The 23402-nt window shown below is 40.6% G+C and overlaps 1 pseudogene; it reads right to left on the reverse strand.

Annotated features, from left to right (window-relative positions):
• LOC149243494 (uncharacterized) overlaps positions 1–5037 on the reverse strand; it is an 87457-nt pseudogene extending 82420 nt beyond the window's left edge.
• Positions 5038–23402: the final 18365 nt, after the last annotated feature.

The raw sequence follows: 23402 nt of genomic DNA on the forward strand, positions 1-23402 counted from the left end.
TTTAATGTATGCAATGGTCTGTACAAGGCCTGATATTGCACATGTAGTGGGAGTTGTAAGCAGGTACATGAACAATCCAGGAAAGGAAAATTGGATGGCAGTGAAATGGATTCTCAGATATTTGAAAGGTACCACAAATCAAGCATTATGCTTTGGTGGTGCAAACATTTCTCTACAGGGATATGTTGGTGCAGATATGGCAGGTGACAAGGATAATAGGAGGAGCACTACAGGATATGTATTTACTGTTGGTGGAACAATTGTCAGTTGGATTTCAAAAATCCAAAGTGTTGTTGCACTTTCAACAACAGAAGCAGAGTATGTTGCTGCTACAGAGGCTAGTAAAGAAATGATTTGGTTACAAAGGTTTATGGGTGAATTGGGTAATGAGCATGATATGGGCATGTTATACAGTGATAGCCAAAGTGCCATTCATCTTGAAAAGAACTCAGCATTTCATTCTAGGACTAAACACATACAGCTCAAGTACCATTTCATACGATCAGTGTTGGAAGATGGAGAGTTGAAGCTGGAAAAGATACACACTAGCCAGAATCCTGCAGATATGCTAACAAAAGTTGTAACCATGGAGAAACTGAGAATATGCTCAGTTTCAATTGGTCTTTAAGGATGACGATGAAGATGAGAAACAGCCAGGTCCAAAGAGGAGTCATTGTCCAGCAAATGAAGCAGCCGTGGAGTTTCTACAATCATTCTCCAAGTGGGAGATTGTTGTGTGTGGAGCATGATTGTTCAGAGGTCTTTGTTTTAGCCGGATGTATACCCCAGGAAGTTTGTACACCCCTCCACGCGGGGGGGACTTGTCCAGGGGCCAGCGGTCCCCCGGCGGGGGCTCGGGGGCAGCGCCCCCGAAGCTAAAAACAAATGTAAAATTGCCTTGTAAAAGTATAGTAATTTCTAGTCAATCTGGGCCATTCATTAGGCAGATGATCTGACGGTAGAACTTATGTTTAGTTTAGGGTTTTTTGCCCTAGAAGGAAACCCCTCTCTTTGTATGAGGGCATTGTATTGGAGGCTAAGATATAGATGTGTATTCTGTGAGCGAGAAACAGAGAGGTGAGACTGTGAGAGAAAACAGAGGATATTACAACAGATTTGCTGTAGGTTGTGTCTCTTCATTTTGCTGGATAATAGAAAGGAAGGACTGGCTGTTCGGGGTGGACGTAGCCCAAACTGGGTGAAATACGTATATCTTTGTCTCTCTTATTTTGTACGTTTTTTGTGTTTATATTTCTGCAATATTTTATGTGTTCCATTGCTCCGTAATATATAATATTCTAACATGTCCTTGGGAGGTGGTGTTGAAGCCTTCTGCTTTGGATTTGTTTGTAGCAAATCAATAGGGTTTTTACTTCATGTGGCAACAGGTAGTGCTTCTTGTGTTTCTTCATTGGGAAGTATAAAATCCCACATTCCTTGTAACTCTGCCACTTCTTCGTCATCTGTTTGCTATTTATTTGTTGAAACTTAATCTTCATCTCCATCTGATTCAACATTCTATATAGAATTTGGACGTTTAGGATCAGCAGGGGAATTCATTTTAAATGGTCTAAAAGATTTCTTAGAGGAAGTTTCTGCTACCCATTTTTTAATATCAACCATTTTGCTAGACATGGTTTTGAGAACCTTCTACAGACCTTCAAGATCAAATGGGTCTTTTGGTGGTTTCTTCTTGGATTCATCCCTAAAAGTCACTTTCTTGGATTTTCGTTCTTCTAATACATTTTTCTTATCTACAGCTAGAATACGTTTTTCTATAGCTATTGCCTCTTTCATATTTTCTGCCAAAGTTGGTTTGGCAACTCTATTGATGAAAATAGTTGTGTTTGAAGGGAAGGAAGAAATACACGACTCATTTTGGACCTCATCACTGGGCTTAGATGCTGCCAGTATCTTATTCAGTAATTTATTGAAGTGAGAGTTGAAGTCTTTTATTGGTTCTTTAGGTTCAACTTTCAAATTGGAGAGATCATTAACTAGGGTAGTCGTGGATCTATCATCTCCAAATTTAGTTAAGAACTTCTCTTGAAAAGCATCCCAACTATTAATAGAACATGATGATAATGAGAAGTACCATGATCCTGCTACTCCTTGCAAGGTATATGGGAATAATATTACAACTTCATCTTCTTCTACTACTTCATTCAAGTTAATGGACACGAGAAAATTGTTTATGTGTTCCTTAGCCAATAGGCCACTATTAGGATTAAACTTTGGTAACGATTTCTCTAGATGGGCTGGCAACAGATGCAAAGTTGCAGCCATTCTAACAGCTCCTAGATTTTTCCATGGCCTTTGAGGAGGTTGAGCCAGTATTGGTATTGGAGAAGAGGAAGATGTGGTAGTGGTTGAAGGTGATTGGGTAGAGGAAGATTGAGTTTCGGTACTTGTGTGAATCATGATCTGGAGTGGTGAGGTTAATGATTGTTCTTGTGATGATATGGATGGAATGAATGAAGATGATGATTGTGTTGATGAAATAACCTCATTGTGAGATTCAGATGGTGTCTTCTTATCTTTCTTACGGCTTGGTAGAGGGAATTCAAATGGTGGGATTCCAAGTTTTTCTCTTTGTGCTCTAGTTAACCGTTGAGATGGGGTAAATTGAGAGGTAACACTATCTTGGGATAACTCAGATTCCTCTTGAGATATCGAAATCCCCTGTAATTTATGAATCAAAGATTGGACTTCAGGGGCTTCGGTAGAAGAAGAATGATCTGGGTTCTTTGGGATTTTAGCGGCGAGCTCTATTGTTGTTTTTACAACTTCTCGCTTAGGATTAAGAGATTTTGAATGCAGTCGAGAAGTTGGAGGTGAGGGTGAGGGAGTTGTAGGTTTTAACCCTATATAAAAATTACCTACATACGAATTCTAAAACACAGAAAATAAACAATGCGAAAGCATAACACATAAAGCACATATACATAGAGATTTTCCCCTGGATCCCAAAATCGAGACTACTAGCTTGATTTTTCATTATGTTCCTTTCAATGTTACAACACATATTTATACATGTTGAAGCATCCAATAAAATGGAACGAAAACCATCGCGTCCAAAACCATGCATCGAAAACCATCACGTCCAAAACCATGTGCGAAAACCATGCAAAAAACCATAGGTAGGTCCACCCAACCTAATATAGGGTCCAATTTTTTTTTTTTCCCGGGGTGCTGCCCCAGACCCTATAGAGGGGGGCTACCTGCCCCCCTCAAACCCCTCGGACAGGGGGGGCTTCTGCCCCCCATGACCCCCCCGCTGTGCAATCGGCGCAATGAAGGGGGGGATCCGTCCCCACTCTAACCCCCTGGTTAACTACGTGCACTAGTCGTGGAAATAATATAACACAACCCAATAAGAGCTTTACTCTTAGAATGGCCTGTTAATTTGGATTTACTTTCCATTCACAGTCAGGCCCTCCTTCTAGCGCCAAAAATGTTGAAGCCTCTAAAATCGTTTCTTACAACATTGGGGGAAAACCACCCTGTCCGGACCTTGGTTGGCAGCTCCTTTTCCTTTTGGTGTAGTGGCTCCGACTGGGGGTAATTGTAGTATACCTAGGGGGGATAGTATGGGGTACAAAGGGAGGTACCCAAGGGAATAATGTAATAATGGGATGGGCCATAGTAATAAATAAAGTGGTTAACCCCTAGGTATACTATAGTAATGTGACCAGTTTCCTAATATAAATTATGATAATGCTGATGGGGTGATATATGATAGTTCGATGAAATGTTTAAGCTAAAAGTAATCTAATATAAACTAATAATCACATGCATATATCCTAATGTAAACATTATCTAGCTATGACTATACCCAGGAATAAAATTGACACATGCTATCTACAATAATTTCCTAAAGCAATTGGTAATAAAGATTATTCAACTGCAATAGGAAGTGAAATTATTTTTAACAATAATAATTTCGGATAAATAGTTAGCTGAAATGATTGTGAAAGATATATCGCATAAGAAATTATTCATATATTCAGTATAAAATTTAGGTCATCACCATACAAAAGTGCAATAATGCTAACCAAGCTTTAAACTTTCATACATAAACAATTTGGAGAAAAATCACTGCTTAATACATAAACAAAACAAAATCATGAGATAAAAGTAACATTTGTAATAAGTCCTGCTCATGTGTTTTAGCAATATCAACCTACCTCCAATAAATCCAACACCATTTTAGAGTACAAAAGTGAAATTTCAGTAGAAGATGCCAGATAAGATAAAAATAAATTCTATTCCATTCATTTCACCAGAAATTCCTCAAAGGCATAGAAGTGCATGTTTTGAAGATTGTTTATGATAAAATTTTTCGACCCCTCTCTAAATGAATGAGAGGGGTTTAAATACTAAACTATAAATTCCAATAATAGATTATTACAAAAATAGTTGAGAAGGTTTAAATGACCTTCCTCAAATTGTGCAAAACAAAACAAAAATGGAAATTAAAATATGGTGACTAACTCCTTTGCGTTTGATCTTTAAGATCATAGATGTCCGTCATGAGTTTGAGTTGTGTCAGTTGACTGATCGTAGATTTCAATTTCACAGTGAACACGATATTGGTTAGTATGGCACCATTTTTTGGGTGGAAGAGGTTAGGCATCGCAGGTTCATCCATTGGCTGTAAGGTTTAACTAAATATTGTCAGTACGCTTCATAATTTAACCTGGTCATTTGCCTAATTGCTTCCGCTTTTTCTCCTGTTGCCTACCTCCACTGTTGTTTGAGTTGTTTGAAATTTGGAAGAAAACCTGGTACAGACTCTACCACTAGGTTTGCACCATGTATATTTTCGTTGTTGTTTTCAATACCACAGATTGCTGTTGCTGTTGCAACTATCGTTGCCTTTTTTTCTTGCCTAATTTGAGAATCCCAGTCTGCAAATAAAATTTCTTTGTGTGACTCCTCTAGTATAGGCAAATCGGCCTTCCTCCAATCCTCTAAATTCTGCCAGGTGATGAATTCAAAAACTCTTTTGAGGACTTCATCATATTCGAGTCTCATGTCAACAAATTGACTCGTTAATTTGTCACTAGTCTCACAATAAGGAGTCAACTACAAGACCTTCTGGCACAGGATTTATTTTTGATGCATTAGCTGGGAGTTTAGGCTGAGAACTTCGATTATAAACTAATCTATATTCAGGTTGTCCTTATAATTATCTATTAATTTTTATATCTACACTTCCTTTTCTGCTAAACTAGCTTGATGTTTTATTTTCATTTGCTGGAATTCTTGTTGAAGCTTGGCTATTTGCAATTCTGCTTGTTGGTTAGATTTTTCTTTCTTTAACTGTTGTTCCAACATTTTTTTTTTTCCTTTTCTCTGAGCAACACTTGTACTTATGTTTCCTTATCAATGGTCAATGTAGCGTAGGCTCCTACAAATTGAGATAGTCTAGTAAGGTTGTCAAATGGGTCGATGGGTGAGTCTTTCTAGACAATATCCATTGGTTCATTATCAGGAGTAGTAGCAGTTGTAGCATCCAACTTCCTCTTTTTCCTCTGCCTTTTGACAACAACTTTGTGGGTTGGGCTATAGAACACATCTAGAGGAGGAATCTCCTCAATTCTTAAAACAATTTCAGAGGTAGGAGTGGCAGAAATGTGCTCTACCTCTTGAGTACTTACAGTTTTCTCTACTGTTATTTCTTGAGTTGTTTTGTGTTGTGGAGTCTTTGGCTTAGGTGTTTGTTTCTCTGTATGGAGCTTTGTATTAAAATTATCTCATTCTTTCTCTAGATCAATCACTAGGGGTTTTGTTGACCGGGTGGAGGTGGAACGAATTTCCGCCTGTTTTCTAGTTGAGGTTTGCTCAGCTATCTTTTCTGTAGATTGGGCTGTATCCTTTTTTGACCCCTTGCTTTTGCTTCCCCCATTTTTTCACTGTTGCTCTGATTTCTCTGACTCCTTGGCAGACTTCTCTTGGGACTCTGCTTGGGAATCATCTTTAGAATTTCCTCTGGAACTTCCTTCTAGGCGTATGCTGGGAGTTGGCTCACTTATTGGTTCAATCAATAATTGGTCCAATGGGACCTTTAACAATCTCATTTCTTTGTATTGATGAAAGGATTCAAGCTCTTATTGGTCAAAAAGTAGTGATGACATGTGCTTCACTTCTGTGAATTTCTCTTTCTATAGGAAGATGTCATCAAATGAATCTTCCTCGTGGCTGAATACCTTCACTTTTACCATGGAAGTGAAGCCTTTGGCAGTGCCATTTGGGTCATATTGGTGACCTGGGAGTTTAGGTAATTTCAAATATTGCATGATCTCTGCTTCTTTGAATGCATGGCCCAGATCCTACAATGCAAATGCTCCACACTGTAATGGTAATGTAGGCCAAATGGATTGTTTTGCTTCCTTTAGTCCTTTTCTTAGCCCACCCTCACTAAATATTTGATAGGCTATCTCTCTAGCCATCAATTTGTCTGGAACATAGTATGGGAGGACATGAGATGAGGTGATGCTCCCAAAAACCCTGGTATATGTGAATGTTTCCTCCCTAAACCGTCTGGCCACTGGAAGGATATCTACCTCGGCTTCCTTAGAAAATCTAGGGGCGTCTCAGTTGTGAACCTGTTTGTGGATAGGCATCATGACCCCATGAAAATTTTTGTAAAAATGTGGGTGAAACTGATACTCCCACATGTCCTTATGATATATACGAATGGGAAGTGGATCTTTCATAGTCCACTTCCATCCCATGACAGGAAATTTTGAACCAAAACAAATTCCATCCATCACATAGGCACTCATAAAAAATGGAGGGTAAACCCTCGTTGAGACACTTCTTTTCCTCCTATAAGCGATTATTGCCTTTGCTAAATTATTAGAAAAAATTTGGGCCCAATTCATTATGGTTGCGTTTACGATTGTGTCTATTAATGGCAAACATTCTTGGGAAAATTTAGTGTTATCAGGCTTGCCAAACATTCTACATAGCATGGCCCCTGCAAAACTATGGGCAAAAGAAATAGATGCAGTAGATTACATACCCGCTTTGTCCTTTTTTATCTTTCCCTCATTATTTGACCAGTTCTGGGTGAAATTTTCTGGGTCCTCGTTCTCTTTGGCAAACTTCTCAAGGAACTATTTGTTCTAGATGGCTTGTGGCTTTGGTAGGTAGTACATAAGCCGTAGGTTGTCTGGTGAAAAATATCCCATAACCTCTTGGCTTCTATTCTTAAATTCCCTGTCTGAGATATCGGCTTGATCAATAATCCACTTGACCATATCTGTGTAAGGGATTATCTTTGGGTGCGCGGCTATGCGATACAAAAATGAGCATGTTGTCTCAAAAATGGCGGCATCTGAGGAAGTATGACTGTCAACTGTGACCTTTGTTTCTAGAGGTCTTGGTTGCTCTTATTCTAATAAATCATACATGGTTTCCCATGTAGAGGTCCCTCCTTCTCTGCTGCATGTAGTATCTGAGAATAAAGGAGTCATTTCTGATTTCTCAAACGCCACTGCGTTGCCCTTCTTTGCCATCGCTCCCAAAGACTCCTTTTGTGGATTTTCCTTGAAAATGGAGAAAAATAGAAGTTATCGGATATACAGAGATAAGAATGAATGTAAGCTGGGATAATATAGATAACTTGAAAAGGTGATAAGAAAGGAGTTTTATTTGAACACAAGTGAGAAGATATCATATCACCTTGGATGGCTTTTCACACATAAATGCCATTAACTTTTACTAAATGCCCACTAATGGTTCATTATCTCTTAGCTTTAATGTTCATTAATGTCTGCATCATAAGTCGGGAAGAAAGCTTCTAGGGTGATGAGCCTTCAAATCATTAAAATGGCAATTTTGCGATTTGCGAAGAAATCTTGTAGATCGCAATATCGTGTTATGTATGTACGATTTCCTTATTGTTTCTGCGATATGCGAGATGCAGGCCACATACTATTGTTTCCAGGGCATAACCCATTGTTCAGGTTTTCTTGTGTAAAGTGCTTTTCATTAAGAAGCATACCTAAATACTTTTCTGTGATGTATCCGGGAGTGGGTCCAGGTTTCTGTCACATTTCGCAATTTTGATGGATGGTAAGTTTTACGGTGTTCCTTTAAATGTCCGAAATTCGATGCGGTAGAGGAATTGTTGTTATCGCAATTTCGCATCTCGCACATTTTTAAGGTAACTCATTAAGGTGCGCCTTCTAAGGATATCGATATGCGATGTGGGCCTTAGTTTTAATAAAATGCCTTATGACTTAGTTTATATAAGAAACGTACTAGTTTCAAAGTATTAAAGTGCGAAGTCCTCTTTTGATCGCTTTTTGCTAGATTAAGTGGATTAGAAAGGCTTTCAACCACGCTTGATCATGTGATATGCAGGAAAGGGAGTAATTTAATAATTTTTTGAAAAGGTGTCTGATTGATATCTTGTTTTATTCCAAAATTAATAAAGAAAATACCTAATGCTAAACTTATTTTTGGAAATATTTTTTTTTTTAAGGATCCCCATTTGTTAATGTAATATTGACTACTACTATTAACAAATGGGGGGTTGTTGAATAGCACAACACAGGGATAATGGGAGAAAGTGGGACTGAAGGAAAAATAGACGACTTCCCTTGTCAGAGCATAAAGTACATGGTTGACTTGGCAGCAACTAACTCAACTTCAGAGGGGATGGGGATAGTATGAATGGAGGACAAAATGGGCAACACATGATGAACGATATGCAAATATGGATGGAATAATGTGACATGAGATGATGGAACATGAAATAGACTCTAAGGATGCAAGGGTGACTCATCACGGATTCTTTGAACAAGGGTGACTTGATGACATTGCCACATAGACTAGGCCCGGTGGGGACCATGAAATCATGAGTAAATTATGGTTACTGATGATGAAAATTGACATATGGTATGAAAAGTATTAAGAGGAGGTGAAACCCAAAATACACGTGTCACTTTATGATGAAATTCGGTTTTGAGAGGCAACGAAGTGACCTTTCTCAGAAAAAGGCTTCCAAGTGAAGTGTCAAATCATCAAAAACTAAGGAAGACCCATTATAGAGCTCGATGAGATCTTTCCAATGGTGCTAACAGTTCGTCAAACTGAAATATGATCTAGTCAAAATGGGTGACATAAAAACTATGGGTTTTCCTATAAAAGGGTGTTTTCCCTCCAATTTGGATTCATTTTCTATGTGAGTTGTGGTGAATTTGTAGAGGAGGAAAAGACCCTAAATCTTGTGGAGATCGTAGTGGACAAACCGACCATCGGAATTAGGATCTGCGAATTTTAGGAAAGTGGCCTTACTTGTCTAAATATGGCCTTAATTCTTCTTGGTGACAAATTAAGGGAAGAGGAAAACAAGAATGAACTACTAGAGAAGGTATAGAGTCATCCTCACCCACGAAGTAAAACATGGGGACTATGTGGACATAGAGTAGAATATTTGAAGATATGGTATGAAACTTCTACAATATGTGATGTTCATATGGATCGCCAGAGAGGCCGGTAGGACAAACTATCCAAGGAATGGGAGGATAATTGACCATACCTAGATCTAATGGGATCGAGGCTGAAACTTATGATAATCAACTGAGAAGATGGCCAGGGGAAAACCATCATGCCTTGAATCATTGGATACTGATCTGGTATGCAAAGGTGGTAATGATGCCCCCCTAGAAAGAGGAGTTTGTGGAGTGCCATTATGTTTCGAATGCTCGAAAAAGGGATTCAATCATCTCGGCCCAATTTGGCACGAGGTCTTCTAATGGAGATGTAGGGGCCTATGTGCCACCCAGTATGCTATGGGCGTACTGGATGTATTTAGAGTTAAGGGATACAAACACTTATATAATACATAATATGATTATGCATTTTTAATATGACGATGATGGTTTGCCATTTGTTTTGTTTATGGTTGTATTATGGGGTATACTAAATGCCAATCTAGAATGCTATTTGCAATGGTATCTACATAGTGATTTTGGGCTCTAGGCACATGATTGAAAGTAATGAATTCAAATTTAGGTACCAACAACTTAACTCGTAGATATTTTCTAAATAGGACTTGCTTATGCACATGATACACACCATTCAATTGTATGACAAGTAGCAAGTAATCTAAACAAACATGAAGATGAAGGATGTGATGAGTGAGGGCATCGACTAAAAAACCTATCACTGCATCATATTTGACTTGATTATTGGTGGCAGATCAAATGCACACACCATTTGAAAGGACTAACGTATGCAAGGGGGTAAAAATGGCTGAGGCTACTGAGGCTAGATTCTGGGAGAAGCAAATTCGGCATGACCAATATATGGTGTGGATGATGGATCCATCTGAAAGGTGAAAAATACAACTGATGAGATGAGGTAATCTACCTAACTTCATGGTAGAAATAAGGACACCCAAATCAAAGGGATGTGTTATGAGCAAAATTTCTTGAGGTAGAGTGAACTGGGAGAATTAGGAAGGAAATGGCCTTAAAAATCCTTTGAAGAAATGACCCCTTGCTTAAGGGAAGGGGTAATCAAGGGTAGACATAGTTTCCATGGTGTCCTCATCAAGCTGAGAGATGGGCGGAGATGAGGAAGACTGACTACATGATGCGACAGCATTACCTGGTGCATAAACCTGAGAAATAAGGTTCACATACGCATCATCTTGAATGGTAGACGTCGAGCTAGTAGATGGAGGATCTATGGATGTTGAGACCTGGGATTTTGTCGAAAGAGGTTCGGTAGAAATGTGCGCAGAAACCTCAAAAAGGTTTTTCTATGAGGAACTCAAGGATGAAGACAGGTAAAGGATATGGACCGTGGTGTCCTTCATCTCGACATTAGGGGGAGGGATCACAATAGTGGGGCTAGAGTCTCCTTGTTCTAGTTGACTAGGGGTACTAGAATGCACTGGTAGAGGAGTAGATGATCCACTACGATTGGTCTCGTATTCATGAATCGCTCCAAGGCAATCACGAAATTCATCTAGACGAGGGCAACAATGGGAATAGTGACCATGATGATCATATAGAGCACAAGGATGGTTTGTGCACAACATTTTGAGTTTCTTAGGTGGGACCGTTAAGTTAACATGGACTTCCGAGATATTTGACTCAGGGAATGCTTCATGAACCAAAGGTTTAAGTTGAGGAAGCTCAGGAAAATTATTGGTAGCGTGCCCAAAAACTTTACACAAAGCGCACGGAGGTGATGACTTTGGGGCCTTAGGGGCTGGAGGAGCTTGGGGAGCCTTGTCCTTAGGTTCTTTCCTCTTAGATTTTCCCCCCTGTCTAGATGTTTTCACAATAGGAATGGGTTCCTATTGAGGTTGTGATGGAAATGAAGCAGCAGCAGGGGTTGTAAGGACCAGTTGAATGAGGCTCAAAGCATGATATGGTAGTAGTTGACCAGACAGATTGTTCAGTGGGGGATCAATGTACCATAGTGGGATCCCAAAATTCATGTTAGGAAGAATGAGCGAAGCCATGATAGGAACAAAAAATATCCCCAGAGGGGGAAACAAGAAAGATATCTATCCCACAAGGAAATGTCCCAGTGGAATAGCTCTTGGAAAGTTAAGACATGGAGGAATGGTTCCTGGTGGGAAGACAGGAGAGGCACCCACAAATGGAGGAGGTCCTGGGTGGGTGGATCCATATGACTCGGCTGAGATGGAAACAACAAAGTTTTGAGGAGATGGTTATTAATCAAAGGTATTGACCTCGTCAGAATCCATCATGAGGATCTCGTAGTCACCGAGACCAGAAGGTTGGGGGGATGGGCTGCTTGACCTGGCTGAAGTTGAGAAGAAAAAAATCCTTAGTGAGGGAAAGGATTTGTGAGTATTGTCGGTTGAGATGGCACAGGATTCTGAAGTGATTGCTAACCTTTAGACGCTACTTAAGCTTCCCACATTTGGTGCATAAGAGGGGACACTCATGTGTATAGTGGCCATGCACACCATAACATGCACAAGGCTTGTTCGTATGAATAGCCTTGTTCTGCTTGGGCTAGCTACCCTTTTGTTGGTTGTTGGTGTTAGGCTAGTTCCCCTGGAGTTCACTAGGCTGGTTACCTTGATTACCCTAGTTACCCTTGTTACCCTTCCCCTTATTCTTTTTCTTCGAATTTGGGGGATTGGTAGCACTCTGATGTGAAAACACCTAGCACTGGGGGGCGGTGGCTGCTAGGGCTGAGGATGAATGGGAGGCTGCGGCGCTAATGCTTGTGGGGCTAGAGTCCTTGGCTGTGCATAATGAAGAGCGTCAGTATAGTAGACGGGTTGGGGTCCTGGAAACATGTTGCTAGCGGGAGGGGCATAAGTGTTGGAGGAACTGGTGTCTCGCTATGGGTAGCCATAAATTTATTGAGTATATGGTGAAGAGTGTGAAAGAGATCCAACGATACCGTTGACGACGTGAGATGCCCTTGCTGTAGTGGCACTTCCAAGACGAGGAAGTTCCAGAATGACGGTATAGACATAACTGGATTGTGCATAAATCAAATCATATCTCAGAGCAGTTTGGAGAACTTCTTCCTTGGTCTTAGGAAAATATGACATGACATATTTTCTAATGGGGGATAAAAGGCTCTTAAGAAACCAGTATAGGTAGACATGGTCTTTGAAAGGCAGGGCATGACATGTGCTCCTCCTTCGACGTCACTCTTGAACATGGTTAGAAAGGTGAGTAGCGGAGGATTGATGGAATGTGGTCAATAGCTCCGTACCTGTGTTGTAACAAATAGGTAGTTGGAAATATGAAAGGAATGCTTTAGCAAGCACCATGAAACCAGAATGAGATGTAGAGGGTTGGTCTACATACCATTTTGTAGCATCTCTAGTTAGCATGCATTGGAAGAGCCGAAGGCAAATAGACTCATCGGTTATGGAGTTGGACGAACACCACATGTGGAAGGATCAAACATGGTTGGTAGGATCCTCTCCAGCATTAACCTCAAACTTCAAGATGTCTGAGGGAAGCTTAGTAGGTATAGAGGAACAACCAACATCATGGTGTATGGAGTCATTTATCAATTGGTTAAAATCCGGTAGACTTAACCTAGCCATAAAGGGGAGCATGGGAGTTGCTGGAATGGTTCCTGAGATTGTTCCACTTGATGTGACCACCAGGATAGAATTGGAGCCAACACCAGGTTGGGTTCCTGCACCAGTTGTGGGTCCAAACATGGTGACGATATGTAGTGAAGGAGGCTCAGAATCACATGAGGAATCAAATGAACCAGGAGAAGAGTCAATGTGAGGACTCAGAGGGCTATGAACTTGAACTCGATGGGGAGGGGTAATACACCCAAGCAGATACTAGGGGTGAAGGCCTAATAGTCTCCATGACAAATGCCTTGGTGGCGCAATGGTGGTAGGACACACGTGACATGGAAATGGTGAAGGGAGATCAACAATATATCTTTGTCTCGATGTGGGGAGATAAATTTATTATGTTAAGTCTTGGCTTGGCAGTGTAAACCAAGCGTCCTTCGCTTAAGGTGTGCTTGTGTGTGAAAGTGTATTAATTGATTAAGCCCAGAATGTGTTTGGAAAAAAGGAAAAAAGCTTGCTGAAAATAAACTAAAATTAATAACAAAAAATGAACATAAAAACAATTAACTAAACTCCACCCAAACTAGGTTTGCAAACACTGTGTTGGTTTGTGGCTAAACCGATAGAAAATACACTAAAATGGTCAAGAGATCTAAATGTCAATGTGACAGGGATCAAGTGACACTAAGCTGTCGGAAAGTGGTGTAGCAACAACAAAAACCAGAGAGGAAGATTGCTGCAAAAAGATAGGGAGATGGGTGTGTTATAGACATTTTTGTGCCTTACAGCTCCAAGCATGAAATGTCCATAAACTAAAGGCTCCTAAGTCCTTAAAAGTGTTGTTACAACTCCTAAAGGAACAAGGTCAACAAATTACAACTTCTCCTAGAAGTTCTCCACCAGAAACTACTCAAAATTGGTCAAAACTAGATCAGCACACCTTGTACACATGGGAATTGCATTTCAGCGCACCTTGTACACACGGGAATTGCGTTTCAGCGCACCTAAATACACTGTGAGGGTGCGATGGACGGAAAAAGACAAGTGGCGGAGACAGTTTGCGAGGTGGATGATCATGGAATCTTCTAGAAACTTCTCATGGGACACTTGCCTCTCAAAATCGCCCAAGGATGAGTAAGAGATCAATGAGATCTCCAAGTGGCATCAATAACTATCAGAGAGAAGACACTAATAAAAAACCCAGAGCTGACTCACACCTCTACAAATATCTATATATAGATCTCTCATCCCAGAGATCCAGAGGTTGGAGGCTGGAATTTTGTACTTTGCAGAGAATTGTTGTTGGTTTGAGATTGAGATTAGTACATTGGGTGATTTATGCTTTTTTGGAGGAGAGGAAGGGATTCCTTTGCTGGGAGGTAGATGCTGGATCAGAACTCACTTGGTTGTATCTCCTCTTGGATTTTATTATCATATCAATAAACTATTTGAGTTTCTCCTACATGTTGTATACCAATGATGTTTTGTTATGCTTACATGTTTAGCTTAATTTGATCTTGAGCTTTTTATGAATGTATATCTGTATCTTTGTGTAGTTTCTCTCTCTTGTGATCTTGCAGGAATTCAGTGAAGCTGGGCCAGTGAAGGAGCAAGAAGCTGGGAGCTACTGAAGAGAGGAGTGATTTGGATCGACAAACTAGCGGAAGACACCGGTTAGTTACATCCTTCTTCCTCATTTACATCTCATAAAGAAGAATACTCAATTAGTTTACTTCATTTGTTGCTAAGGCACTATCACCTCTTAGAGTGGGATAGGGGCATTCCGAATTGGAGACTTTTCCCAACAACAAATTGGCGACTCCACTGGGGAGAGTATCTTGTTAGTTTATTTGTGTTTCTGTTGTTGTTCTTCTCATAAACTCAGGAGTGCCGAATCAAAATGCATTTTCCATTTTCAAATGCCAAGTAGAGGTCTGCCACTCTAGTCCACTCACTGGGCCTATTTTTATGATCTGAACAAACTGATCCACAAGTGATTTAACAGCCCTTTGTGATAGATCTTAGTCCTCCTTTAAATCATCCTCCTAATTGTACCTAATTGATAGCTTTGATCCGGCCAAAAACTGTATATTTAACTGCAAACCGTGACCTAGAACCCAGAAACAACTCTCGTTTCTGCTTCAGCGCAGACTCTGTGAAGAGGTTCTGCATTTCAACGTAGGTCCCGTGAAGGATACCTGCGCTGAAGTTCAGTTTCTTTGTGCTGAGGGTGCGCTGATCAGCCTTTGCCTTGTGCAGCTGTGGTTCCCTGCTTCCTTTTGCTCAGTTTTATCTCTGTTTTTTGCAGCCTGTTATCAGTCAATGTACCTATCTGAAACCCCTTTTCTTTGCCTCAATTCCACCTTAGTTGTATAAAGAAACTGTATTTGTTCTTTGTGTATTTGTTACATCATTTGCAGTTTCCCATTACAAAAGTAAACTAGTCATACTGTTGCCCTTAGATATAGACCTGTCGTAAGTGTCGTTTTGATCTTAGGAGTGAGTTTGTTTGCTGTTCACAGTTGATTACGCTTTTAATTTTGTCTTTTGGTTTGGATTTATGCATTTCTAGTGTCGAAACAAGTGTTTACTTCAAAATCATTAAGTGTCGTAATCGTCTTTTTGTTTTCAAAAAGAAACTTGTTTATGTTTTCACTTGAAACCGAATTCAAATTTGTACAACAGCTTTCTTTTTAGGCATCAATATTAAGAAAGCGAAAACAAATACATGCATATGTGAATTTTCATTTTGATAGTTTGTATGTTGATTTAGGGAAAAGTGCATTTACAGTGTGCTCTATGCTCTTTGAGAAAAGATTGTGTCTTTCTTTTCCCCTTGTAGCTAGGATTTTCATTGTTGAAAAGAGATAAATGCTTGCTTATCATCTTTAGATTGCATTTAGGAATTTCATCTACATCTCGTGGTGATCCAAAAAGGAAAACTTCTAAGAAAGATCAACCTAAAATAAATTGAATGAACTTAACAATGCATTGGAACTTAACGCACAACATAGAGGTCTAGGCTAGAGACGTGTTCCGGCGTCGTAAAACCTGGTGACTGTCGATCTCGCTGATGGTTGGGTGATTCCTCCTGAGAGACGATAAGCGCCAGTACGGATTGTGCTCCCACGTACCATCGAGTATATATTGGGAGACCCCTATATGCATAAAACCTTTATCCTTAGGAAGCCGTGTCGGCCGCCCTACTGATCGCAATGCACTGAACACAGCATTCGGGAAGATTGACCGCCCGTATCTTAAAAAGTATTCTGCGGTTTTGCGAAACGTTTGGCACACCCTCTACCTAGAACTCCAGAGCAGTTCCTTTTGGCCTTTTTCAGACTCTATAACGGAAAAAGTCCATCTGAGCATTTGTCACTTCGGGCTCGTTAAAACATCGAAGGCGACTAGAGTCATCTTTTGCTTTTTCTCGACTCTTTAAAATTGAAAAAGCAAGTTGTGTCTAAGCGTCGTTAAAATTTATTTTAAACGGAATAATCATCACCATTCCCTCGTTGGTCTTCGAAGTTAGTCTCTTTTCATCGCAAGTTCTTGTAGAATCGCTAGAAAATCTTTTGGATAGACTAAATATGTCTGAACAACCATCGACATCCAGGACTGTGTCATCCGACGCAGCAGCGGCAGAGCCTCCTGCTGCTACTCCAACGATGTTTGCTAGTATACCATCTGTCCCGGCAAATTGTCAACAACAAGCTGGAGTCCAATCAGAGACTGTTTCGACGACATGGTTAGTTCCTATTTCTTCATCTGGATTATCATCTGGTATTTCTTATGTTCAAACTCAACAAATTGATCCAATGTGTCTTCAAAGGCCAATCTACCCTTTAAGTACTGGATTGCCACCATATGGAGGGCAGTATGCCTTTTCATTGTTCCCTCCCGGAGAACAACCATATGGGAGTTTACAACAAAGTTCAGGTCAAACGGGAATGACATCCAGCGGTTGGGTACCAATACTGCCTCAACAACCAAGGGTTGTATATTCAATACAACCAGTCCACCCTGTGTCGAATATTCCCTCTATACCTGCTATGGTGACTGTGTCGCAAGTACAAGCGCTACCTGTTGTATGTCAACCCCAACAGCCTCAGGTTGCAATACAACAGCCTCTTGTCTCAACGACTCAATCACAACCTCAAGTTAGTGCCTCCTTATCTGGAGCGACTCAGGATCAAACAAGTACTGAGACTCCTCACCTTGGTCGATCATCCAGTATTGGTCAACAGCAAATGGTTCAACAACCAGAGCTGGTTCAAACTCAACAACCCCCATTCCAGCAATCATATCAAGGACCTGAGCAATAAGTCTTTGTAAGTAATGGGCAATCATATTTCCAAAACGGTTATCAACAACCATATTATAATGGTTATGCCCATCAACCTTGTCAAAGTTGCCAGCATCAAATACATTATGCTGGTATGCAAAGACCCACTGCTCAGGAGATTCCATCTTATCCTGGGTATGCTTCGCCTAACCTGAATCAACAGTTGCCCTTTGTAGCAACTCTAGAATTATCAGATCTAAACCGGCTGACGAATGATCCAATTGCTTATGCCCCTTGGTGGCCAGCGATTCCGCATAAACTTCCGTCAGATATTCCTAAATTTAATGGAAATCCGGGTGAAGATCCGTCGAATCATGTGATGACATTTCATCTGTGGTGTTCATCAAACACCCTAAACGATGATTCGATTAGGCTTTGCCTTTTTCAGAGGATGTTGACTGGTCCAGTGGCAAAATGGTATATTGAATTGCCTAAAGCTTCGTTCGACAACTTCAGTACCTTAGCCACGAATTTCTTAACCCATTTTCAATTACCGATAAGGTATGAAACGAGAACGGAACTCCTAACCAACTTCAAACAGACAACGACCACTCACATATCTGATCATATACATGAGTGGCGACGTCATCGTAGGATGGTAAAAACGTACGTTCCCGATCAGCTATTAGCTGAATGGTTTATCAAATCCTTACTTCCTACAATCACGGAAGATGTGGCAAAGGGGGAGTCGTAACGGAAGAGCAAGTCATTGCTCGTGCGCAATATCTGGACTTGGTCTATACTCAGTCTGGCACGCTCTACGACAAAATACCTGACGCCCCTAGACCGGAATTCTCAATTCCTCCTCCTCCTAAATCAAACAATGACTCTCATGCCATCGATGGCGTGATTGGCGTGACAGACACGAAATCGACAAAGGCTACATCTAAAAAGGCCCGTAAGATTTCAAGTCAAAATGCAAATGAGGAACTTCTTGCCTCAGAAGTAAATGTCGTGTCGACCGACAAGGGCAAACAACTGAAGCAACCAGGGGGCAAGAAGAAAAAGAAAGGGAGAAAAAGGAAACCCCCTGCGGGGTGTCATATATGCGATGAGGATCATTGGACGAGAGATTGTCCACATATAGCTGAAGTTAAGAAACTCTTTAAGAGTTCAAAAACCTCAGCAGTATTGACTGATCCGTTTCCAAGCCCGGGAACCAAACTGGTTGCTAATCAAAATGCTTCCCGATCCTAAGTGCTTATGTTGTCTATCTCAAAGTAGCAAAATGATGCTTTGGCAAGGAATAAAGATTACGGGAATCCACAGGTGTCGAATAACAAGGCTAATGAACAACCTATTAGTTCGACAACAACTTTGACCAAAGTTGTGCCACCCATCATTCATGAACAAATGATAAAGTCGCCAAAGGGAGTAGTGCACAAATCGACATTTAATCCTCGTGCAAAAATAGCACAAAATTATAATATAATAGAGGACCTGGCCCAATCGCCATCCACTATGTCGACACTTGAGGTACCGCAAAATTGCCTCTCCCAAGAGCAAGCTTTATTATCAGCGACAGGTGGGATTGACCCAATGGATTCCAATCTTGTGGCCTTTGATCATAAAGGATATGACCCTCAGTTACCAGCTCAACTAGCTTTCCTTATTCAAGTGAAAGCCCTCAACAAAACTGTTCATCGAACAATTATTGATGAGGGGGCATCTACATGCATTATGTTGATGAGTTGCTGGAAAACTTTAGGATCTCCAACCTTGTCGCGATCTTCCACGACATTAAAAGCATTCGATGGAAGGACATATACCCCATATGGTATCCTAAATAACTTGAAAGTTGAACTAGGAGGGAAAATAGTAGAAATTGATGTTGAAGTGATCGACAGAAACCTTGATTACAACATCCTATTGGGAAGACCCTGGATATATGCCATGGCAGCTGTTGTGTCGACCTATTTCAGAAATATTGCATTTCCCTTCCAAGGAGGAATTACAATCGTCGACCAACAAACACTTCTCCCCAACAGTTCACAAGTTACGGGAAGCATTCCAATAATCCATGGAAGCAATCACTCGCTCCAAAATATCATAGTAGGTCTCCTAAAAGACCCTGCCTTAATGGGTACTTTTGCCCTACCGCCTCTGAGTAATCTGGCGGAAGTGGCCACAGTGGAATATGAAACCTTCTATATCTAATGGATTTGGACTCCGAGGACGGTTCTTATCTCATGTCAACCTCGTTAAAAAATGAAACAAGGAGTCATGAGGACAGTTCTTTTACTGTGTCAACCTCTTTTAAAAAATGAAACAATCCCCTTTCCAAATCTCAAAGGTAAACCTTCATTCCAACCACCGAGTTGAATGCAATGAAGCTTGGGGGGCATGCACCTCGATTTGCGTTATTATGCTGGGGGCATGCAAACTTATCATCGAGCAGTTTTAGCACATAGTTCATGCTCGTTAAAAAATAAACATAAGATCGAGCAGTTTTAGCACATAGTTCATGCTCGTTAAAAAATAAACATAAGACCGAGCAGTGTTTTTCCGCGTTTAAGCTCGTTAAAAAATGAACTACCCTCTGGTAAATAACCACTGCGAATGTAGATTTATCAGCCATTAAAGCCTTGGTCGTGTTTGCACCATCACCTCCACCTTTCCATTGGCCGATCATTCACCTCCATTTGATTGTTTACCCATTTTGAGGAACAGCTGCGAAGAGTGATTTCACTAGCCATCCTTGTGACACTGCCGTGATTGGAAAATTCCAACCTTTACCTGGAATCAACTGCTAACCCGTTTTATCACTCGTTCCTCAAAAGACGAGTCTTCTTTAAGCTCTTTTCATCTGACTCATAAAATATGAAAAGATTGCCGAGTTTTGGCCTTCCAGCTCGTTAAAGTGACCGGAAGTGCTATCCCTCCTCTAGATTTTAATATTTTTGGACCTGAGGGATTATTGCACAAAAAGATCGAGCGCTTGTTTTGTTCGGCTCGTAAAAACTATCGAAAATTCATCCCTTCTGTATTGTTTTATACTTTTTCGGACTTAAGGGATTAGATGACGAAAAAGGACTTTCGGAGTTGACTTTACGTACCTTTTCAGACTCTCTAAAAATGAAAAGGACCGAGTTATCTTTGTCGATAGACTCGTTAAAAACATTAAATAGCGACAAACTTGTCTTTAGACGAGAACGAGTTTCACTATCGCTAGGCTCGTTAAAACATAGCGATGGGTTTGCCCGAAGGGAAAATTATAGAACAAGCATATGTTATCCTCCTCAAGCTTGACAAAAATAAAGAGGTACTGGTCAGCAATGACTGGGGAAAAATTGGGAAGAAACTCAAAGAACTTTATTGGTAGCAAGTCGCTCTTGAACATGACACTTCCACTCTGTGCCTGAGTCGGGTTGGGTTGTTTCATTCACCGGTCACATCGCCATGGTCTCGCCATACCATCCACCTTTGGGGTAAATGCTACCGATCCTTCACACGAGTGTCGCTGATATGTTCAAGAGAAGTCATCCAGAGAAGTCAACCGTGTCCCATCCACTACCATACATTATCCTTCATCCTTTCATGACCGCCACCCTGAACCATATATCATCAGATCGTTTTCACCTCCATCAAAACCATTTGCTCCATTCCGTGTCACTGATGTGGGATACATTAAGGCCCTCCTTTGACAGATCGCTTCTTGTCGACATCAGCTCATTATCCAAGAAGTTGATCTAGGAACACCCCCTTCAGTACTTTGAAGCTTGCATGCCTCAATGGCAAGTTTCTCACTTCCAGCGATAGGTATACATCAATGACCTTCGATCGAAAGATTCTGCGTGGTGTTCAACGCCAAGTCCTTTATTCACACCACGTGAATTGTACTGCAGTACCTTGAGGGTCATTATCATTATCGGTGATTCCTCTCGCGCTTGTTAACAGTTTACATCATTGACTGGTAATCAAGCGATGTCTTTCCATGTTCGACTTCAGAACATTTCTCACATGGATCGACTTGTACTTAGAGTGAAGATCGAACGAGATTGAAGACCCCGAATCTAGTTTCATCCATCCGGGCTGCGATATATATTCAGGAAAAATAAAGACATTGACATGTACAACATTGCAGCACACGAAAAGGATGATGATTTCATCAAAATCATCAATCTACCATCGGACGATTGTCTGTTCTATGTACAGAAAAATGAATTTATAAAGCTGAGCATGGGAATGCCCGCCTCAGCTAGATCATGAAAGCAGTATGAAAAATAATGTATTGTATTGTATCTTATTACAGGTCTCCTCCCAGCATTGGAAGAACTTCGGATCCTCCTAATAAAGCATTTCACCCGATAAACGACCTCATACCTTAGGGGGCAACTGTTATAGAAATTTTTGTGCCTTACAGCTCCAAGCATGAAATGTACATAAACTAAAGGCTCCTAAGTCCTTAAAAGTGTTGTTACAACTCCTAAAGGAACAAGGTCAACAAATTACAGCTTCTCCTAGAAGTTCTCCACCAGAAACTACTCAAAATTGGTCAAAACTGGATCAGCGCACCTTGTACACATGGGAATTGCATTTCAGCGCACCTTGTACACATGGGAATTGCGTTTCAGCGCACCTAAATACACTGTGAGGGTGCGATGGACGGAAAAATACAAGTGGCGGAGACAGTTTGCGAGGTGGATGATCATGGAATCTTCTAGAAACTTCTCATGGGACACTTGCCTCTCAAAATCGCCCAAGGATGAGTAAGAGATCAATGAGATCTCCAAGTGGCATCAAGAACTATCAGAGACAAGACACTAATAAAAAACCCAGAGCTGACTCACACCTCTACAAATATCTATATATAGATCTCTCATCCCAGAGATCTAGAGGTTGGAGGTTGGAATTTTGTACTTTGCAGAGAATTGCTGTTGGTTTGAGATTGAGATTAGTACATTGGGTGATTTATGCTTTGTTGGAGGAGAGGAAGAGATTCCTTTGCTGGGAGGTAGATGCTGGATCAGAACTCACTTGGTTGTATCTCCTCTTGGACTTTATTATCATATCAATAAACTATTTGAGTTTCTCCTACATGTTGTATACCAATGATGTTTTGTTATGCTTACATGTTTAGCTTAATCTGATCTTGAGCTTTTTATGAATGTATATCTGTATCTTTGTGTAGTTTCTCTCTCTTGTGATCTTGCAAGAATTCGGTGAAGCTGGGCCAGTGAAGGAGCAAGAAGCTGGGAGCTACTGAAGAGAGGAGTGATTTGGATCGACACACTAGCGGAAGACACTGGTTAGTTACATCCTTCTTCCTCATTTACATCTCATAAAGAAGAATACTCAATTAGTTTACTTCATTTGTTGCTAAGGCACTATCACCTCTTAGAGTGGGATAGGGGCATTCCAAATTGGATACTTTTCCCAACAACAGGGTGACACACCTAGGGAAACCGATGGGACCCTAAGGCAAATGACCAAACATGTTTAAATTTGAAACTATGGATGGTAGCAACCTATCTTAACAGATATGAAACAAAAGGGTACAAATCTGGGAAATGTGGCTGAAAGCACTATAGAAACTCAGACTACTAACTCAGCTAAGCTGCTCCTAGAATGGCGGAAGCGTACTAGAATCCCTAAGGGATGCTAAATTCAACTTCGCGTAAATCAGATTGGATCAATGCCTAAGCGGGATGAGACAATAGTTAGACAACCCAACATACAACTCTTTGCAAAACCCAGAAACCAATCTGAGAAAAACCCTAAAACCCAGAAATCGTAGGTACTGACCTGTTTCTCTGTAAGGATCACACTTTTTAGGCTGTTTGTTATGGCCTCCATATCACACTTTTTGGGCCAAAAAGTGTGATTTCTGCTCTGTGGATTTCAATTGGAAAATATCAGAAAAAAGTGTCACCTTTGTTGCAGCTAGTTTCTGTGACCTACGGAAATGACCACAAAGCTTGTGGAAGTCAGAAATTTAACAGATCAAGGGTTAAAAAACTACGAAACATTAAGAGAATTTAAAAAAGAAGAAAC

The sequence above is a fragment of the Pinus tabuliformis genome, chromosome 8, assembly GCF_031772625.1.
Source record: "Pinus tabuliformis cultivar Carrire ecotype Pingquan chromosome 8, CPIR1, whole genome shotgun sequence".
NCBI lineage: Eukaryota > Viridiplantae > Streptophyta > Pinopsida > Pinales > Pinaceae > Pinus > Pinus tabuliformis.